Genomic DNA, 19,926 nt, shown 5'->3' on the forward strand with positions numbered 1-19,926 from the left:
AGTTATATTTACTCATTTTTCAAGGCAGTTGGTTTCCAAGATTATTTTAAGTAGCATCAACTTGTCAGATTTTACAGTACAGGTACATGCATTAACACTAATGAACTCCTCCTGTGTTGGCTTCAGAGCTCAAATGTTTATAAAAGAGTAGCTTTTCATAACCATTTATTGCAGTGAAATGCGACAGAAGGCTGTGCTGGATTACATTTTGTTTGCAATTCCGTCCAAAGAAGAAGAAGAGCAGGTGTGAAGTACATTAAATGTGGGATGTGTTGTTATATATACCCCTCAGTCATCTGCCCTTTCCTCTGTGTGTCAGCACCAATCAATAGAGCGATAGCTAGCCTCATCACCAGCCGGCTGCGCAGCAGGTGACTCAGTAAACGGTCTGGTTATTGGGGTGTTACACTCTGAAACCTGGATCGACATCACTTTTCTCGTGCCGCATTCAGACACCTCTCACAAGTATTTAAAACCTTCGAACTATGAGAAAAATCAGTTTGATTTCTTTCAAAATTGTGAAAAAAGCCATGGTAAGAAATGTCCCGCAATTAGCAAGATTGTTTTTATTGTCATTATTATCATTCTGATTATTATCATTATCATCATTATTTAGGCTTTTTACCTTTGTTTTTGATTGGACAGCTTAACTATGAAAGAGGGAGAGAGAGAGGATGACATGCAGTGAAGGGCTGAGGCTGGAATCGAACCCGCAGTCACTGTGGCGAGGACACAGCATCTGTACACGAGGCGTCCGCTCTACTAGCTGAGCTATTGGGCACCCCAATTTGCAAGAATCTAAAACATTTTAAAAGGCTAAGGAGATCTTTCTAAAACTAAGCCATGTTCACAGTTATCATAATAATTATATTTAAAATTATTAGATTAAAATTATTAATCATTTAGAAGGGGTGGGGGGTGGGGGCTACATGCAGCAAAGGGCGAAGGCCGGACTCAAACCCACAGCCACTGTCTCTGTACATGGGGTGCATTTTATCAGACCTGAGGCTGTTATTTTGTGATCACACACACACACACACACACACACACACACACACACACAAACAGTATAAACAGGGAGAAAGAGAGAGTGTTTAAGCGTAAGAACTGCTTCAGGGACAATCCGGGCAAAGGTCTCACTGTATTGACAGAAATGTGTCTTTTTCCCCTGGAGGTTTGGTAAATGATGGACGCACAGCTCAGTCCAATCTAATTGAACAATCATCAATACGAGGCTGACTCCAAGCAATACACAAGATGCACTATTTGGGTATATATGTTTGTGTGTGTGTGTGTGTGTGTGTGTGTGTGTGTGTGTGTGTGTGTGTGTGTGTGTGTGCAGGAGTTTACATTTTGTTTGAAAATGTTCCTGCATCCTTGTCCAAAGGCTACACTGCAAAAATAGATTAACTGGTTTAACTTGGAAAAGCTAGTGTACAGGCGGCCTTAAAATTGATGTTATTTTGTGATGATTCAACTTGTCTTTTTAAATTCAGTCCCCTTAAAATTCAAGACAGCCTGAAAAGTATTTTTTCTAAGTTAAAAGAAATGTTTTTATGGTGTTGGTTTTGTGTCAACCATAAAATGTATAAAATAATGGACGTAGGTATTTTGACATCACCCACTGGTTTGTGGATTCCTGGTCTGAAACCTCGACTTCAGCACTTTGGCTGTCGTCATTTTGGTTTCATTGGAGTCAGAAGTGATCAAATTTGGGAGGGATGCTGGTCCTGAAGGGGATTTGACTGCCACATTTCTAACTATGTTGCTCTCTCCCTTTCATTATAGGCCTTTTGTAAAAGTTATTAGATATAAATCTCAGGTATTAAGTTATATCTTGTTTGAAACCCCATATTTCTTGCTCTCTGGTGATTTTTTTTTTATCCCAATTTGTAAATGTCTTTAATTCTGTCAAAATTACTGTTTTTAATTTGAGGTGTAGAAATGCACATGTTCTAAATACTGAGGGAGATGTCGCCCCCACTCAAATCTACATGTATTTATTCTCCTTTCAAAAAAAAAGGAAAAAGAAAAAAAAACATTTTTCAGCTAATACAGTTTTGGTTTTATTTGCCCTGGTTTTGAGACACAGTTTCTCTGCATCCATCCTTCAATAAAACAGACTGGAATTTCATTTCTGCTTCTCACAGCATTGAAAAATTAGACTTTAAAAAATTCAACAACATCTCTCAAAAACAGTGTCCTCATTACTCCAGATTATCCACAGAACAAGCTGTCAACAGTTGTCAAAGTTTTCGTATGTAGCTCCAATAAAAACTCTTGACAGAGAGGCAAAAATATCACAGATATCTTTAAACCCGGGCAAACAAAACCACAACGATCTATATGGCTAAATATCAGCAGTGGTGAACTTTAAAAGTGTGGTTTAGGGAGGGCATTTCGGTGAACTGACCCTTTAATATATGTGTGAGCAGGGGCGCACCATCAGGAGAAGCAAACTAAAGACAAATGTTTTGGGGCCCCCCAAAAACATTTGGGAGAAGGGGCCCCCAATGGCCAACAACAAACCCCTGCAATCTCCCATATAGGCACTAAGCTGTGCACTGTCACTGTCCCAAAGACGCCCCCCTAAATGGAGCCTAGGGCTGGGCGATGAAACGATTACGATAATTATTTCAATATAATTTTCATTGATAGCAATATAAAAAAAATGTTCGATAAATCCTCCATATAATGAAACCACCCATATGCCCACAGCGAGGGGCGGTAATGCACCTTAAACGCCAGTTACCATCCGCCATTAATCAGAAGAAGACAGAGCAGCAGCTGCAGAAGACGAAGGAGACGGTGAGACCGGGGGACGAACTGACTGGCCACCTATTGACGGCCTCTAATGCGTACAGCAACGTTTTAACGTCACAACAACATTAAACGCGCATAAAGTTATTTTGAGGGTTTTGACCACAGATAACGCTGCAATGTGACTGAATTTGTTACAAAACGTTGGCTATAAAGTTTACTCATCTATGCTAACGGTATGTTCAGGTATATTAGCAAGCTAACGTAATGATACGAAGTTACGTGGGTTACGTGAATAAAACTTTCACACATTTTTGTCTTGGTCACGTCAGATAAACTTTTACTTCATCAAAGTCTGTCTTTTTTAACAACAAAATGTTATCGTTTTGTTTAAGAAACAGCAGAAATTATAAACTGTGGGTGTAAAACTGATACAGAAAATACTGATCACAGCTGAGATTTTTGTTTTGTCCATTTATTCTGTTTCCATTGTCACTAAAATAATTAGAAAATGATTTAAACCATCCGTACAGAGTTTGAGATGCTGCCTACCAGAATTAACATTTGTTCATCTGTTTATTTTTTATTTATTAACATTATTTCTATTAGAATTGTTTTGAATCTACTTTAGATTCGTGAAATTTTCTGCTGTCGGGCAAATATTAAACTAAAATTAGCCATATGATTTCTTCAAATTTAACTTAGGAAGAAGCCTTTAAAGAAATAATGATTTGACTTTTTAGCAGGATAACTATCAATATTGAGCAATATAAACATTTTATATTGTGATAACATTTTTAGTCATATCGCCCAGCTGTACGTTACACACGCTCACTGAAAGATGACATTTTTGGCATCTGATCAGATGAGGAGACATTGATCCAGTCATAAAATTGATCATATTTTATAAGGCATGTTTAATACAATACGTTGGTCACAATGGAAAGGATTTTGCGCTGATAAAACGGAGGCACAGATTCTTATAGTCAGCAGAGTCATAAGTCATGTCATGAGTTCAAATCAAGGTTGCTAGTTAGACATAAATTACAGGTAGTAAAGCTGTCAGGTTTTGGCTCCAAGCACTTATGCTATGGATCCATATATGGACATGTTTACCACAAGATCCCTGACATTTCCAAAAGAACAAAGAGGGTCTTTATACAGCGATATAGGGATGTCCCTAAAGACTCATTTCCCTGATGTTCAACTCTATGTTCAAGTCTATAGAGATTAGTGGACGAGTCTAAAAGTAAGAAAACACTCAAGTTCAGATCAAAATAGAGCACAATTAAATCTATATCATTAACTACGTTAAAAAATGTGTATGAGTCACCTGACACATTTTTTAATAACCAAATTGTATCTTAAATGCCACTGAAATGTGTAGCCTTTTGTATCCTAAATTGTGAACTCACTAAATAAAATCAAAACATGTTTTAAACCATGCTGGTTTTTACTAAATGTCATCACTTTTGACCTCGCTACTTGTGGGGCAGAGTGAACAAGCCAGTGTTTGTTGTTTTTTTTCTCTTTCTTTTTGTATTTCTTTATACACCATTGATAACACTAGTAGCTAACAGATGCCAGTATTTTATACAGCAACATTAATGTAGGAAGAAATTACATTTCAGTGCCAATTAAGTAAGTAGGCTATGTAACTTCTGAGAGTTCATTAAAAAAATAAAATTTTAATAATACGTTTAATCAGCTGGTATATCTGGTGCCAATTAGCGAGGGTAGCATCATTTAAATGACTAGTCAACTAATTGGGCACATCCCTACAGAGATGCAAAATGAGAAATGCATACAAAGGCCCAGATGCATAACACATTGTATAGATTCACAATTGAAGGCAGACATCCCTATTTTTTCTGTCAGACTTATGAAGCTGTGTGTACGCCTGATTCTGTTTTATTAATCTCACTCATTATGGCACTGGGCACATGGGCACGAGCCTCGTTTCCACACCCACAGTCAGCCTTAAATGGATGTAGAAATGCTCTTAAACATCCGTTTGCATATTGATTAATTTGCCCCTCCACTATTTATCAGACCTGTCAATGAGAAATATGGTAAAGAAAGATCAATTTCACCGACTGTGTATCATTGAGTGGTTCTCCAATGGTGACAGAGCTGCTGTCAGTACGCACAGCTGTGGGTATTTGTAGCGTACAAACCACAAATTCATCAGTTTTCTGCAAACTATCATTGGGTAAAATGTCGATCATAATTATTTTTAAACCTCAGAAGGATGATCGACGATTCGTTCATAGCAGTCACATTTAAACTGTCTTTACAAAGTGCTTCACAACAATGACAATAAATGATCACTAACAGGGTGATTAATGTAAATAAAAATTAGGGATGAGCAAGTAAACCATTGGAAAGGGCGAAGATGGAGTTTAAAAAGTGGGACCTAACCAGAAGTTATTTTAAGCCTGACACTGATATGGGTTGATCAGAAAAAGCTATATTTATTATTTATTACAAAATGATTTACAGAACAGCCTCAGAATTTAGCTTCAGATCATTTTTGATCACAATAGTGAGAATATAAACACAGCTACTAAAATGAGGATTAGATATTATATTGACAGTATAGATATTGACACATTTTACTTGGATGATACTCGTAAAAACTACATTATCTGCACCAGATACTTGTTTCAGTATTCAGCTCAACCCTAATAAACATGAAATTAAACACTCAAAAACAATTGTAAATAAACTGCACATCCTTCGATGTGACTACTGCGCATTGAAATGTCGATGCTGAAATGATATATTGTGCAGCCCTAAGTTGATGCATATTAGAGCTATGTCATGTCAACAGCTGACTTCCAGAAAATAACTTTGTCATTATGTTTCATTATGTGAAAGGTTATCCACGGAAAGTTACTGTAAAAATGAGTTTAATTACAAACAACACAATTCCACTTTTCCGAGACTTTCAATGATTTTTATCAAGTCCATGACTATTTCAATTACATGACTTTTTCAAGTTTTTCATGACTGTGGGACCCTTCACAGTCATAACATGTCGGCTTCACGTGGCACACAGGTGCACAAGGTGGAAACTAACTATTTTCTCAATTAACAGACAAACTGATGGAAATAGTGAGAGGTGTCCATCACAATTCCCTAAATCTTAAGAAGACACTTTTTTTTTTAGTTTTGTCCCACCAACAGTTCACAACCCAAATCTATTCAGTTTGCAGTACAAAGATGTAAGAAAAAGAAATAGTTGTTTGTTAAAATAGTTGCATAAACATACAAAACACACACACACACACGCACACACAAGTACACACACACACACACACACACACACACACACACACACACACAGCTAAATATTTTTCCAAACACACCAGCTTCCTCCCTGCCCACTTTGTAATGGCATGAGGCTTTACTAACAAACAAACAATTAAGATCATAAACTGCTGCTGCTCTACGTGTACACTGATCTATGGTCAGTTTTAGGACTCGGCCCATATGGCAATAAAGGTTAGGATGTAGGGTGATTAGGCCTCTGTGCGCCCGGCGATTAGGCTCCAGATGGTATAGAAAGACTGGTGGCCACTGTCTCTGGACCATACAATTTGTGATAAAGGATCCATATCTGGTGTAGTGGTGCGTTCACTGTCGCTGCTGTGGTATTAATAGGCCAGATACACATCAGCTATTCGTATTTTCTGCTACAGGGAAAAGGTGAACCAACCACTGTGCTCTTCATATTCCTCTTGTTATCTGCATTTGCCACATGCATTCATCTTCATTTGCATTCATCAATCAATTCATCATCACAGCTTGCCCGCGTGCTCCTCTCCCTTCCTTCCTGTCTCTATGGCGGCCTCTGTGTTTTGCCCGAGGCCTATGGAGATACTAAAGTGGTAACATTAGGGTTTATGAGGCATGTGATGGTATGCGTCATCACTGTATTTACTCCACAGTGTGTGTCGGTATGCTTCACAAAGACCTACAACATCTGAGTACATTTACATGATGATTACAGTGCAGGAGTGTGTTTTCCTGTTGTGGTTATTATTAAAAAGCTGGACGTTTTATCCAGGCACATTGCTTCGCTGGTGTCTGTTTGTTTTCCCACTTCTGCCTTCTGTCTGTGAGAGCATGTGTGTGTTTGTGCGTGGGAGAGTGAGTGAGACAGACAGTTTGATTTTTGTTGTTTGGTCTAATCTGATGTGACTGGGCTCCACTATCTCTATTTACGCATCTGTTTAGCTCTGAGCTAACAATCAAACAATAAGGTTTTCTCTCTCTCTCTGACACACACACATACACATATACACAATTACACATATACTGTGTACATAGATGCACAGACACATTTTATGCTGCTGAAATATTTTTTGGAATGGCAAATGTAAATCTAGATTTGTCAATGAATATTTGCTTTTTATAAATGTACAATTATCCTGCAAACAGCTGGTGGTGGAGGACGCACTGAGATGCTTTACTTAAAGAATACTTCACCCACAAAATGACCATGTGGATAGCAGTTAGTTTTGCCATTTTATTTTGAATTTGTGGAGAAAACTTTGTTTAGCATGCCTCTGTAGAAAACAGCTAACATGCTGATTTATTGACTCATTTAGGACCATGTTAAACAGAAAAACTATATCAAAACATCTTTTTGCAAACTTTCACAGGAATCATGCAGTATAATCCAAGTGCCTTTTATCCAGTCTCCCTCAAACACAAACCTTGCAATTTAAAACTGAACTGAAAATTAAACTTATTATTTATGATGTCTTTGAAGCGAGACTCCGATAAAAAGGGTTTTTTACAAAGATGCATGTTTGTTTTTTTCTGTTTGTTTTTTTGTGGGTGAAGTATTCACAAAGTTTGTCACTGCTTCATTAAGTTGTGAATTTAAGTTGTATAAGCTACAAAATGACTAAACTAAACTATTGCCATTACTAAAAGTACTAAAACCACAATCTTGAAAATACCTCACAGGTAAAAGTCCTGCAATGAAAATGATACTTAAGTAAAAGTATTTATAATAAGAAAAATGTACTTCAAGTATTAAAATGTAAAAAAAACAAACAATGCATTATAATCTCAAAACTACAAAAAAGAAAAGAATTAATTTGAATAATAACAAGTAAAAAACAGCAAATCCTCACATTTGAGAAGGTATAGAACCATGAAATGCAATGTTATCAAAATATTTCCAAACAAGTTTTCCATTAATGAATTGTTTTAGCTGTACTTGTAAATACTGTTAGGTATTTTAATGAATTAAAAAGTATCGTATTTTATAAACTCTGTTTTGTATGCAAAATCTTAATGTTAAAGAAATGACTGCTGTGAAATATTTCAAAGGACATAAACCTTAAATTTGTACTTAAGTGCAGTAGCCTACTTGAGTAAATTTAATTTCCAACACTGCATACAACTAAGTGTCAGATGCTGAAATGATGCACAAGCAAAACAACAGCAGTGTTGATGAATCTGCTTACCGGCTTAATTTCTTTGGGAGAGCTTCTCTTACAGTGTCAAAAACTAATTTACCCGACGCAGCATCTACGGATTGTTTTCATTAATGATTAATCTGTTGATTATTTTCTCTAAATCTGCAGAAATATGGAATAATGCCCATGACAATTTTCCAGAGCCCCGAGGTGACATCTATAAATGTCAAACAAAAGAGACTCAGTTGACAATTGTACAGAACAATGAAGAGCAGAAAATATTCACATTAGAGAAGCTGGAAGCAGACAATGGGCCTCACGCAGAAATGCTATCTTCATTTTTTTCCTTATATTTTCTCTTAATTTTCTGTTCAGAGAAATATAAGAGAAATTAACTCCAGATGTACCATCCAAATCTGCTCCTACCCAAGTGTACTCAATGACACATTGCTGCAATGGCAAAACATATGTGACACTGTAAATGTCGTGTCAGCAAAGGGCCAAAGAGCAGCATGTAAGCATATCAGCAGCTGAACGCACACAATATCATCCAGAGGATTTCTAGTCTTAAAGTGTAGTATTATTAGTAGTTTTTCTTTGGTGCTTAAATTTAATAATCTAATCATTTAAATTACTCTAAAACATATAATGATCTAAATTTCATTGTATGATACTCATGCACTTTATGTTCCTCAAATTTAAAACAGACATTTCTTTGCATTTGACAAATAATTTCGGTGTGAAAACGATGTTTTTTCTTATCTTGGTAAGAGTGCTCTCAACCACCAGTAAAATGTTCTCTTACCTAAGAGAAAAGAAAACTAAGACTGAACTGGTGAATCCCAGAAATTAGTAGTGTGCATATGAAAAAATGAGGTTTGCTCATGCAGTATAACGTTTCCTCAATTAGGCCAAATGACCAGACAATTTGCTCAAATATAATGACTTTACTGACCATCAAAACAGCTGCTGAATTTATATCGACTGATCGATCTATCTTCTAATTGACAACTCTTAATTCACCACCTGTTGATGAAGCTCACTGAGAGTGAAGTGTTTGTGGTGTGAACAAGCAGCATTACAGCAGCAAGAAACACGGTTGCAGAGAATCTTTCAACACAGACTGACTCTGGGATTCCAACACATTTTTATGCACAAAATTTCAAAACTTTTCCACGAATTTCCAAGGACCCATATCAAAACTTCCCATTTCGGAAAAGCATGCTGTGTCTGCAACAATGTAAAGGTACTCTTACACACACACACACACACACACACACACAAACAGGATGGTTTGTCTTCCCACAACAAACGCTGCGACACCATGTCACATATACACGTCCTGCACTCACTGCAGGACTCTTAAAGGGGAAGGCTTGGCCGGTATTAGTCATGAAAAATGAAAACTGTGCAAATTTTCCATTTGTATCACGCAGCAAATGGGCTGTTTGAGTAAATCTTCCTTAAGAGCACATCTTTCGGACCGAAACTATATATTGTGCAGCCCTAAGTCGATGCACATTAAAGCCATGTTATGTCAACAGCTAAATGACAAAAAGCAAACTTGCCTTTATGTTACATTACATGAAAGGTTATCACTAGAAGTAACCTATAACATTTAATTCAATGAACACAACAAAAGAGCATTTTGATTTGATTTTGACTGATTTGACTTTTTTTTTTTTTTAAATTCCACGACCTTTTCAAGCCTTGAAAATGAGATTAAATTGCATGACTTTCTCCAGGTTTCCATGACCATCCCCTGTGCATCAGTGGTGAAATGTAACTACATTCACTCAAACACTGTATTTATATACAGCTTTGGCATTTATATTCATATGCACTTAATATTTCTACTCCATTACAACTCAGATTGAAATTCTGTACTTTTTACTCAAATAAATTCATCCGACAGCCTGTTAGTTAGCTTATAAAATGTGATGCATTATTATAAATGAGCTGCCCTGCAGCATACACAGAATGTAATGTTAGCTACAGAAACTACAACAGGAAAATGCTGCATACAGTCCCAGAGACAGTTTTTCTGCACTGAGCTTTACATTTGATACTTTGGTTACATTTTCCCATAGATGCTTACACACTCTTACACAAGTATCATTTCACTGCAGGACTTAACTTGAGATAGAGTATTAGGGTATGTCTACGTTTTTCTTTGAAGTGGTTTAGTACCATAGTCAGTGTAATACATGCAATAGATGTCAGTCGGCACGCCATCAGTTTGGAGAAGCAACATGGAAGCTCACTGCTGTGGATGGGTGTCAGCAACAGAACAAATCTTAGCCACCTTAAAAAAAAGTCCCACCTAAAACAAAATCAATTTCAATTTAAATGAACCCTATATTGAGTGTACTTTCACCACTTATCTTTCATCCAGACAGCCCGTTATGATGGGAATGCTGGTAACGGCTTCAGTCCCCCATCTATATGCTCTCGTAAAAGCCACCAGACTCCACTGACAAAAACAGTAGGAGCACAGGACACACAGGAAACACAGGAGCTGCTCGTCAACTGTTTTTGTTGTTGTGCGACTTTGGTGAATCAGAGATAACACTTTTAAATACCAAAATCACAGTGACACAAAAAAACTGTTTGAATCAATGGTCGCGCAGCAGCTCTTGTGTTCAGCGATGTTATATCTCTGTTTTTCTCAATGGAGTTTAGTTTTGAAGAGAGCGATCTAACAGCTTAATTTTGTTGTTGGAAATATCTACCTGTCATAAAAATGGAGCGAGACAATATAATGTACACTTAAAGTGATGTTCCTTTTTCTTTTGGATGGGACTTTTTAGGTGGGTTTCTATTGATAAGTACCCCAAACAACCATCCCTTTAAAGCTATGCCATGAAGGACTAATGGCTACTGTTTAAAAACATACACGCCAGTGACATTGAAAGTAAAAGCTAACTCTAGATTCACTTTCATCGCATTTTGCTCTTGCTGTGTTTCTGTTTTTTGTTTTTTTTGTGGCACTGTGTCTCTTGGATGCCTGCTGCTTACAGTCTGGCACCTGGTTGCTCACCTGAGCACTGTGGGGGTTCACGCCCATAAAAGTCCCAAACGCGAAAAATAAAAAAACACAGGCAGAGGGCAGAATCTCTGCAGGAAAATACACAGCCACACACTTCTAATGGTGCATAAGTGATGATTACTTCTATATGAGTCTATACATTGTTTTTTTAGGAAGAACCTGCTATCTTTAACTCTAGATTCTGACTCTTCCCTGCATTTGTGCGCTAAAGAGAAGGTCTGCCATCTGGAACTTGCAAGTTGGCGGCTTAATAGCTTTGTTTTCACTTACTATTTTATTGAAGAATCCAACTCATAAGACAAATGATAAACAAAAACGAATGGCCTGCAGCTTTAACAGCCGACACAATATACTAAACAAATACTACTTAAGACTCTGACTAAACATAAGTGATGAAGGGGCATGATCATACAAGTGCTGTTTTTGCTCTTGAGTGAAATGAAATGTGGATTTTCTGGCTTGGTAAGATGGTTAATTGCTGCCAATGTTGTATCCTGAGAAAGTAAAATTTCCCAAGAATGGAGTTTGGTTTTTGAAAGAAACAGAAAGTGGATGCGAGATGCAGGAGAACCAGTAAAACTGACAAAACAAGTCATTTCACTTGGTGTCCCATTTCATGCTAATTTTACTGTACATACATTGATAATATTTTAAGGCTTATTTATATTTCCCACTGTTAAAATATTTAGTAATATATTCAAACTATACCATCATTAAACCTTAGTAACCTTCCTAACCCCCGCCACCACACCCACAGACTACGCATGTTTTAAACAAGCAATTAAAATTGATTTGCCTGCAATTCAAAGTGCTGTTAATAAGGTTGATTAAGACAGCGAAAGATCCTTTATCATTTTTATGTCTCTATATTTCTGCAGTATGTTTATCAGGTTCCAATGAAAATGAAAAAGACAGAAGAGCACAGAGAGAGAGAGAGATCGTAAGGCTGCGAGAAGACAGAGGGGAGGTGTCAGACTGGCAGTGTACTCTAAACCTGAAATAGAAGTTGGCATGTTCGCACAGGCCAAATGGCGGTTTTGACTGTCACATTTGGCTTTAGGCGCTGCAGCGTGAGAGGCCTGGTCCGCTGAACTTGTTAAAATACAACAATGATGATTTTACTTTTATTATTAAAGATTTCCAGTTCTGTTGCTTCCTCTCACTGTGACTGGCAAGTTCCTCCATCTGGCGTGGATGTTGTTCAACAAACAGACCTCGAGCCGTAGGGAATATACTGAGATTTCCACACGGCGCTGCATTAAGCAGCCGTTTGTCAACTCACTCAAATTTTATTTCTTTTGGAGGATAGCACTTTCCTTAAAGCTACTGGGGTGACTTTCTGAGCCTGAATGGGCCGTGTGGTATTAACATTAAAGACAAGGAGCTACATGGTACGGTACCCTGGGAGCAGAGGGCGAGATCAGCCGCCATATAACAGAGATGGTAAATGATTGCTATTTCCATGTTATGCCACTAACTATATTAAGATGCATAAAATATTCCAGTTTTTGCCCTTATTCTGAAATAATGAAAGAGAATATTCCACTAATATTCCCGCTTACATGTAGCAATGCATACTAGGGGTCGACTGATATTGGTTTTTCAGGGCCGATACTGATACACATTATGTGTAGTTAATGAAACCGATAACTGATATTTGGAAACAATATGCATTTACAATAAAAATGAATATCTGTCAATATTTAGAACTTGGAATATAACAAACGCCCACACAAAACTTTGTTTAAATGCCTTTAACAAATGTTTCATCAAAACTGAAACGCCTAGCAACTTTTTTTTATACAGTCAAGTAAAAATGTAGATAAAAAATGAATAAATAAAAATAGCTACCTGAGGTTTCACAGAGTAAACGTTCCTCCCATGCTGACGCTTTTTTAATTAATTTTTATTTCATTGGTGGTCATTAAAATAAAATGCCGATAAACATAATCTGCAAAATGACAAATATCAGCCCCAATAATCGTCCAGGCTGATAATCTGTTAACCCCTAGGGGAATTATATATCATGTCAAAATACAGAAAAGTGGGACTACTGGAACTGCTTGTCATTTTGCTTCTTTGAATCTAAAAAGGGCTTTTCAAAGTCTCCCACCAGTGGTGGGCTTGTTTGACTGTGCAAAAAAAGCCTCCATCTTTCATTCCTTCAACCACCCTCTTAAAAATGTCAGCGTTGTGATATTTACACATATAAAAAAAAACTGTTAATATCCAGGTCTTTCTTAATGTTTAGACGCAAGTGTGTTTCTCCTTCCAACAAGGACTGTGGGCTGTTCTTTTATTCAAGCTTCTCTGCCTTGCAAACTGTTGGCAAAATAGTTTATGTACAGCATATCCAGACCTGACTGTAAAGATGCCATCTGAGATGTATTTCAAATGCACACCTGTTCAAACAACGCTATCAAAACCTGAATACTACCAGCATATCCCACATGTTTTATCAGAAAATGCTACATTCGGAAAAATGATTAATTCGTAACATTCAGAATATGTTGTTTACATGGCCCACATAAAATCCTGATTATTGCCATATGCAGAATAGGATACATTATCATGCATGTAAACGTAGCCAGTGTTGTTGTTCAGAAAGCGCTGCCAATGCGTAGCTTATATGTCACACTAAAGGCTGATGCTGTTGTGTTAAACATAACACACGCCACAATGCTTCCACAATTCCAGCATGCTATCTAAAATCCCTCACATGGGCAGCATGATGCCAGTGTTGTTTGGTTCTCTACAAAAACACAAAGGTCGCTTAATGAAGGGACTTTGTAGGGGCCCTATCAAGCAATCTCTGTCTAAAAAGGGCTGAAGACAAAAGTAGAAAAGTGCATCCATAAAGAAAAGTGAAGGGGCCACAGAGCACTGCAATGTTTTTAAAAGAGCTAGAGATTTCAACTCCACCTGGCATACCACACTATCTGTGTGCATTTACTTTGCATTCAGCCGCTGAGTCCATCTCTCTTTCCCTTTTCCTCCCGCTCTCACACACAGGGCAGAAAGTAAGGGAAAGTGGCAATTGAATTTCCTTTCAGTAGCGGTGTGTGGAATAGGAAGAAGTTCAGGGCCACAGTGCTAGCCTCTATCTCGCGCAGACACTGAACGCAGCCCTAATCCATTCCTCTGCCCTTCCCCTTCCACACACACTCTTCTCCAAATCCCCTCTACTCCGTTCCTGGAATAAATTATTTCATTTCTTTTCGGTCCGCAGCATTTTTATTCGTCTCTGTGGTGCGCCTCAACTTCTGTCCCTGTGGAGAGCCCTGATGAATGTGTTGGGCTCACACCCTCTGATCATCTCTGCTCTGAACGCCTTTAGATACACACTGGCTTCTGGCTGCCTCCAATGCACATAAGGACTCTCTCTCTCTCTCTCCCTCTCTCTCTCTCTCCCTCTCTCTCTCCGACTCACAAATACACAAAGGAATAATGCAAGCTATAGAATAGATCTGGATCCTTTATCTTTTTCCTTTGCACACACAAACTCTGCAGAGACAAAAACACATTTTCACTCTCTGTGGATGAGCTGTGCCGCTGTTGTTCCTTGTTCAGATTAATGATGACATTTAAGAACACTGAACAATTTCAAATAACATCTATAATTCATCTGGGAACATGGGTACAACAATGTATGGACTCCACTCTATAGTGCTGAACTCATGAATATGGAAAAAAAAAGCTGCAAATGAATTATTCTTTTTTATAATTGGAGTCTCAGGACTTGGTTATCAGAGCAAGAGGCCTGCGTGTGTGTGTGTGTGTGTGTGTGTGTAATGGCATGTGTTAATATGTGGAGCACATGTGGGGGGGCATCTATGTGGAGGAATTAATGAAGGCGTTTGCACTTTTTCTTGCGCCAGCGTTTGGGTACTGCACTGATTGCTGAGGCCTAGAACGCTTTCTGGAACCCCTAACGATGTCGGATAAGACCTCATCCTCCTCACTGGCGTGCGCCCGTGTTTCCCAACGGGACACAGCTTGACAACACGAGATTGGGATTCGATAAGGATAAGTGAGCGCTCTGTTTCATCCAGGTCACCCGGGGATTCGTTTCTAACTTCTAACACACCAAAAAGCACACAGACACACATAGAAACCACATTCCCCCCTGGCGGGCGGTCCTCCAGTGGTATCAATTAAGGAGCTCCAATCAATGTCTTAGCACAAGCCTGATACTCCGCTACAAGGAGATTAAGACTTAGCTTACATCTTAACACAGAGGAGACAGCCACACAAACATACATACAAAGACCCCCCACTCACAACACATTACACATCACAACACAGAGAGATGTTAGCACAACACCCAGCCCCCTTTTTTGTCCTCTGCGCCGTCGTATCTGGCAACATTGGGCTTTGAGACACTCCACGAACAGAGGACAATAATGGAATGTGTACTTTCTCTCACTGTTATTTTTCTCTCTTCTTGTCTCTCCCTTTGCTAGGCTAAAGTCTGACCTAAATACTTCACGTTTTTGATGATTGGACCAAAACAGAGATCAGAGGCGTCCAGCGGGCTTGTCGTGATATGGGAGGGAAGGGAGGGAGGCTGAGGATCCGGACGCGCTCACAGAGAGATGCTGCTACTTACCACACTTCATAACTGTACGACACGGAGCTCATAAACCAGTCAAACCTTATCCGCACACACTGCTGAATTCATCATCCTAAATCTTACTCACAGCCTTACCTTTCACCCCGCCGTGAGATGAAAAAGCTGTGGCGTATCAACTCTGTGCCCTCTACCTAGCCACCGCTAATCCAGGCCCAGGCGGGAGGGGTCCATCATTCACACGCTCAGAGGGGACACCAGAGACCCTTTGACCTTGGCTTGTGACCACACCTTGAGATTGAAGAGCCAGTAATGCAGCAATGGCAGGCAGCCCACCAGTTAATGATCTGCTTCTTCCTTTTTCCTGCTTAATACAGATCCGGACCGCTCACCACCATCACAGGACATGCACACACACACACACACACACACACACACACACACACACACACACACACACACACACACACACACACACACACACAGTCTTTCCATCAAACGCACACGTGCACGCGCGTGAACACAATCAGAGCAGGAAACACAGAGGTCAAAGAACGCCTCACCAGTTTTTTAAGTGCACCCATTCATTTTTCATTTGATGATGTGAGGGGATGTGATAGGTGTAAGCACCGTGATGAAGTCCCCTCCAATTCCATCACTGCCTGCTCCTCCGTCCTGCTGCAGGACACGAAATAAGGACGAGCAGCTCAGACCAAAAGTTTCAAAAATGTTTCACTCAGGCGGAAGTGCTGCACTGCTTCGTCAGCAGAATAGAAGTCACTGAAGAGATGAAGGTGAGGAAAGATTAATCGGAGATTCACAATGACAAATTCTTAGTTTTCTAACCAGCCAGCATATTTGAATTTCGAATTTTCTGAATTTAAGTTATGTTCCCTCTGTGTGTGATATAATCTGAGCTTCTCTATGGTTTGCTGTGACAAGACGGTCTGGCCACATGTATGCTGAGGCCCTGACACACCAAGCTGATGGTCAGTGGTCGGTCAAAGTTGGGCTGTTGGCGAGAATCAGTGGCCCTTGTCACTGGCCATAGTCGACCTTCGTCAGCTTTTTTTAATGTCAATTCAGCATGTTGAATCCGCAGTGGCAGCAGTGGAGCACGCTGGTGAATGAAATCACTCTGATTGGCCGTTCAGCGCAGTGCATGAGAAGACCAACGGAGGTGAGAAATGTAAACGCACTGCAGAAGTCAAGAGGGAGTGCGATTGAACAAACTTGTTATTTGAGGTAAGACTGCTTTGCTTTGGCCACTGAGCTCTTGCAGAAACGTTTCCTGCTGGTTTACTGCCGCACGGTAAATATGTTGTTCTTTTAACATTAGATTGTGTTGTTAATGTGGCTAAGTGGGTGACTAGTGTTAAGACGGTCTTCGAGTTTCCCTTTTTGAATGATGAATACGGACAACTGCCATCGGCTAGAATGAAGGGGCATTTCCTCTCACACAGGCCCAGAATGTGCGTGCTGATTGGCCATTGATTTAGTTTGTTCATGGGTAACGTTTTGGTCAAGACATGGCGACTTGAGGCAAAGCAGCAGGGGGCTTTTGTTGCTGCAAGTTCTCTGATGTCAGTTTGGTGTGTCTGGGCCTTTAGTGCATGTGTGTGTGTGTGTGTGTGTGTGTGTGTGTGTGTGTGTGTGTGTGTGTCTGGCTAGCTTATTTATTACCAATGTTTCGCAGTGTGTTTAACACTTTCTAGGGATTTAGTGCATCCATATTGTGAACTGTCCAGAGAACTCTACACTCTGAATTTTGCATAGAGCCCCCTAAAGATCACTCAGAATTGACTTTTTCTGCAAAGAATTACCTAAATCTTAAACAAAATCTATGAAAGAACATGACACATTTTTGTCAGCTGCAAAGAATAAAAGTCCTAAGAGTACAGACATTTTGGGGTGCCCTGATGGCATGTGGGAGTAAAAGTACCGAACATGAACTGCTATGTACTCAGTTCATGACCATTTAACCTCATTTGGACCTGGAATTTAGATTGATATCTTACCCGGATCAGGAAAAACTCAGGTTTATGCTAAATGTTTGCAAACGCAGAGGTCATTGTGATCTGAATGCAATCAACCAGATCACATGAAGAGGAACTGTGATCAGATCTCAGCCGGTTGTAAATGCAGCATGACCACATTCTTAAGAAAAAAATAAAGTCCCCAACCAAGGTGAACGGTCATCTTACTCTGCCTCTTCCTGCTCAACTCAAGATGCATGCCAAAAGCTACAAGTAGCAGCATCTAGCAAGTCCACCAGCTCCACCTAACTGATTTGCATTTTGAGATCTAATCACAATGCCGGCAGAATCGAGATAATGAGAACACTTATTAATACCAGGTCCCGTTGATCGGATGTGATTATCCAGATAATGTGTCTAGATACAGATCACATGTTGATACCAGATGTATATGAGTCCTTTGTTGCATCTCTTTTGCTATCTCTCTCCCCTCATTTCCTGTCATCTCTCGACTCTAATTAAGGTGTGAAAATGCACAAAAACACATAAAAAAGACAAGTCACAATACTGTCTCTCTGAATCCTTCAGTAACTCTTTCCACCTGTGACTTTAATCTTTTAAAGACACCACAAGATGAATCTACAGTAAACATCTATTCATCTACTAATCAATCAAGAAACCGATCTTTTGATCAGCTCCATCACGTGCAGGATCAGTGATCCAAGAGCCGGCCATCCCTCACCACGGTTGCCATTAACCAACCCTCAAACCACAATTAAATAATCAATCAAAGCAATCAATGACCCGATCAACTGCTGAACACACATCTAAATAACCATCAATCACGCTTCAAACTGCGGTGCTGTCAGAGCTCAGTGAGCGTCCAGTCCACAGACAAGCACACCTAAGCTTTCTGAAGTGGCTTCCCTTGTCTAAACACTGATCTGATAAGAGAGGCGCAAACCCCACCAGGAATTTGTTTTCACTAAGCTTTCACTGCGCAGCGGATGATAGCGAGGACACATGGAGTGGAGAGGAGGGCTGCATGATTCTTGCTAAAATGTGAATCATGATTTTTCTTGCTCAGACCTGAGATCACAATTCTCCCACATGATTGTTTTGCCACAAAAAAAAAATGTATTGCACTCTCAGATGCTCAACTGAAAAAACTCATCTGAGATGCTTGCTGTCTAGACAGAAAGAGGCGACATTAACATGAGACATATCAGTGCTTGACTTACATATAACATATTTAAAAGTGCTGCACTTCAACTAAAAAGTCTTAAATAATGTAAAGTTACGGCTTTAGAATAAATCACACATACACTGACCGTTATATAAGACACACCTGGCTGAAGTTAAGTGACTATAAAATATTGGATGTTTCATTTCATTTAAATCCTTCACAATAAAAGTCCAACATTGTTTTGTTTGGCTCTCACACTGAGCTAAAATGAAACAATTGCACATAAACTAGGTAATTAACATAAATGAGATGTTAATAAATGTTTCTTTCAGGGGGATCCTAATGGTAGAGTTAACAGTCAATAGCAACTGTGATAGTTTCAACAAAGAAAAGTGAACACATAAATGCTGCTTAACCCTTAAATGCGCAGGCACATATAAATATTTTGGAAAATTAGTTAATTGCTATTTTCTAATGGATCTAGGCTAAATACAGTAATATAATCTTTGAATAAACAACAAACTATTATTTAGAAACAAAACATTGAGTTGCTTATTTTATACTCTCATCTTCACTGTGGTGCCCCTACACTATCAACATCCTATCATGAAGAGTCAAGGTCAGTAGAGAATTTATCAGGTGCAGTGACACAAACTGGTGTAGCAGCCTTAAAATCTGATGAACCATCAGGTAGAAAAACTGTAAGAATAAAAAATAAATAGCAATCAATGTTTCACACCTTTATGTTAGTGATTATATGTAGAGAATAGGTCTAAAAACATTGATTTTATACACTTATCTTATTTTGGATTTACGATCCCAAAGATGAGTATATTTTTGTGAATATTGGCATGAATTCACATGACCTGAGTAGCTGACCCATCTCCCCCCTCAGTGTTTCTCATGACATAAAGAGCACCCATTTAATGCCCCTCCCCCCAAAGCCT

Source organism: Plectropomus leopardus, chromosome 11 (genome assembly GCF_026936395.1).
Source record: "Plectropomus leopardus strain MGB_pleo_1.0 chromosome 11, ASM2693639v1, whole genome shotgun sequence".
NCBI lineage: Eukaryota > Metazoa > Chordata > Actinopteri > Perciformes > Serranidae > Plectropomus > Plectropomus leopardus.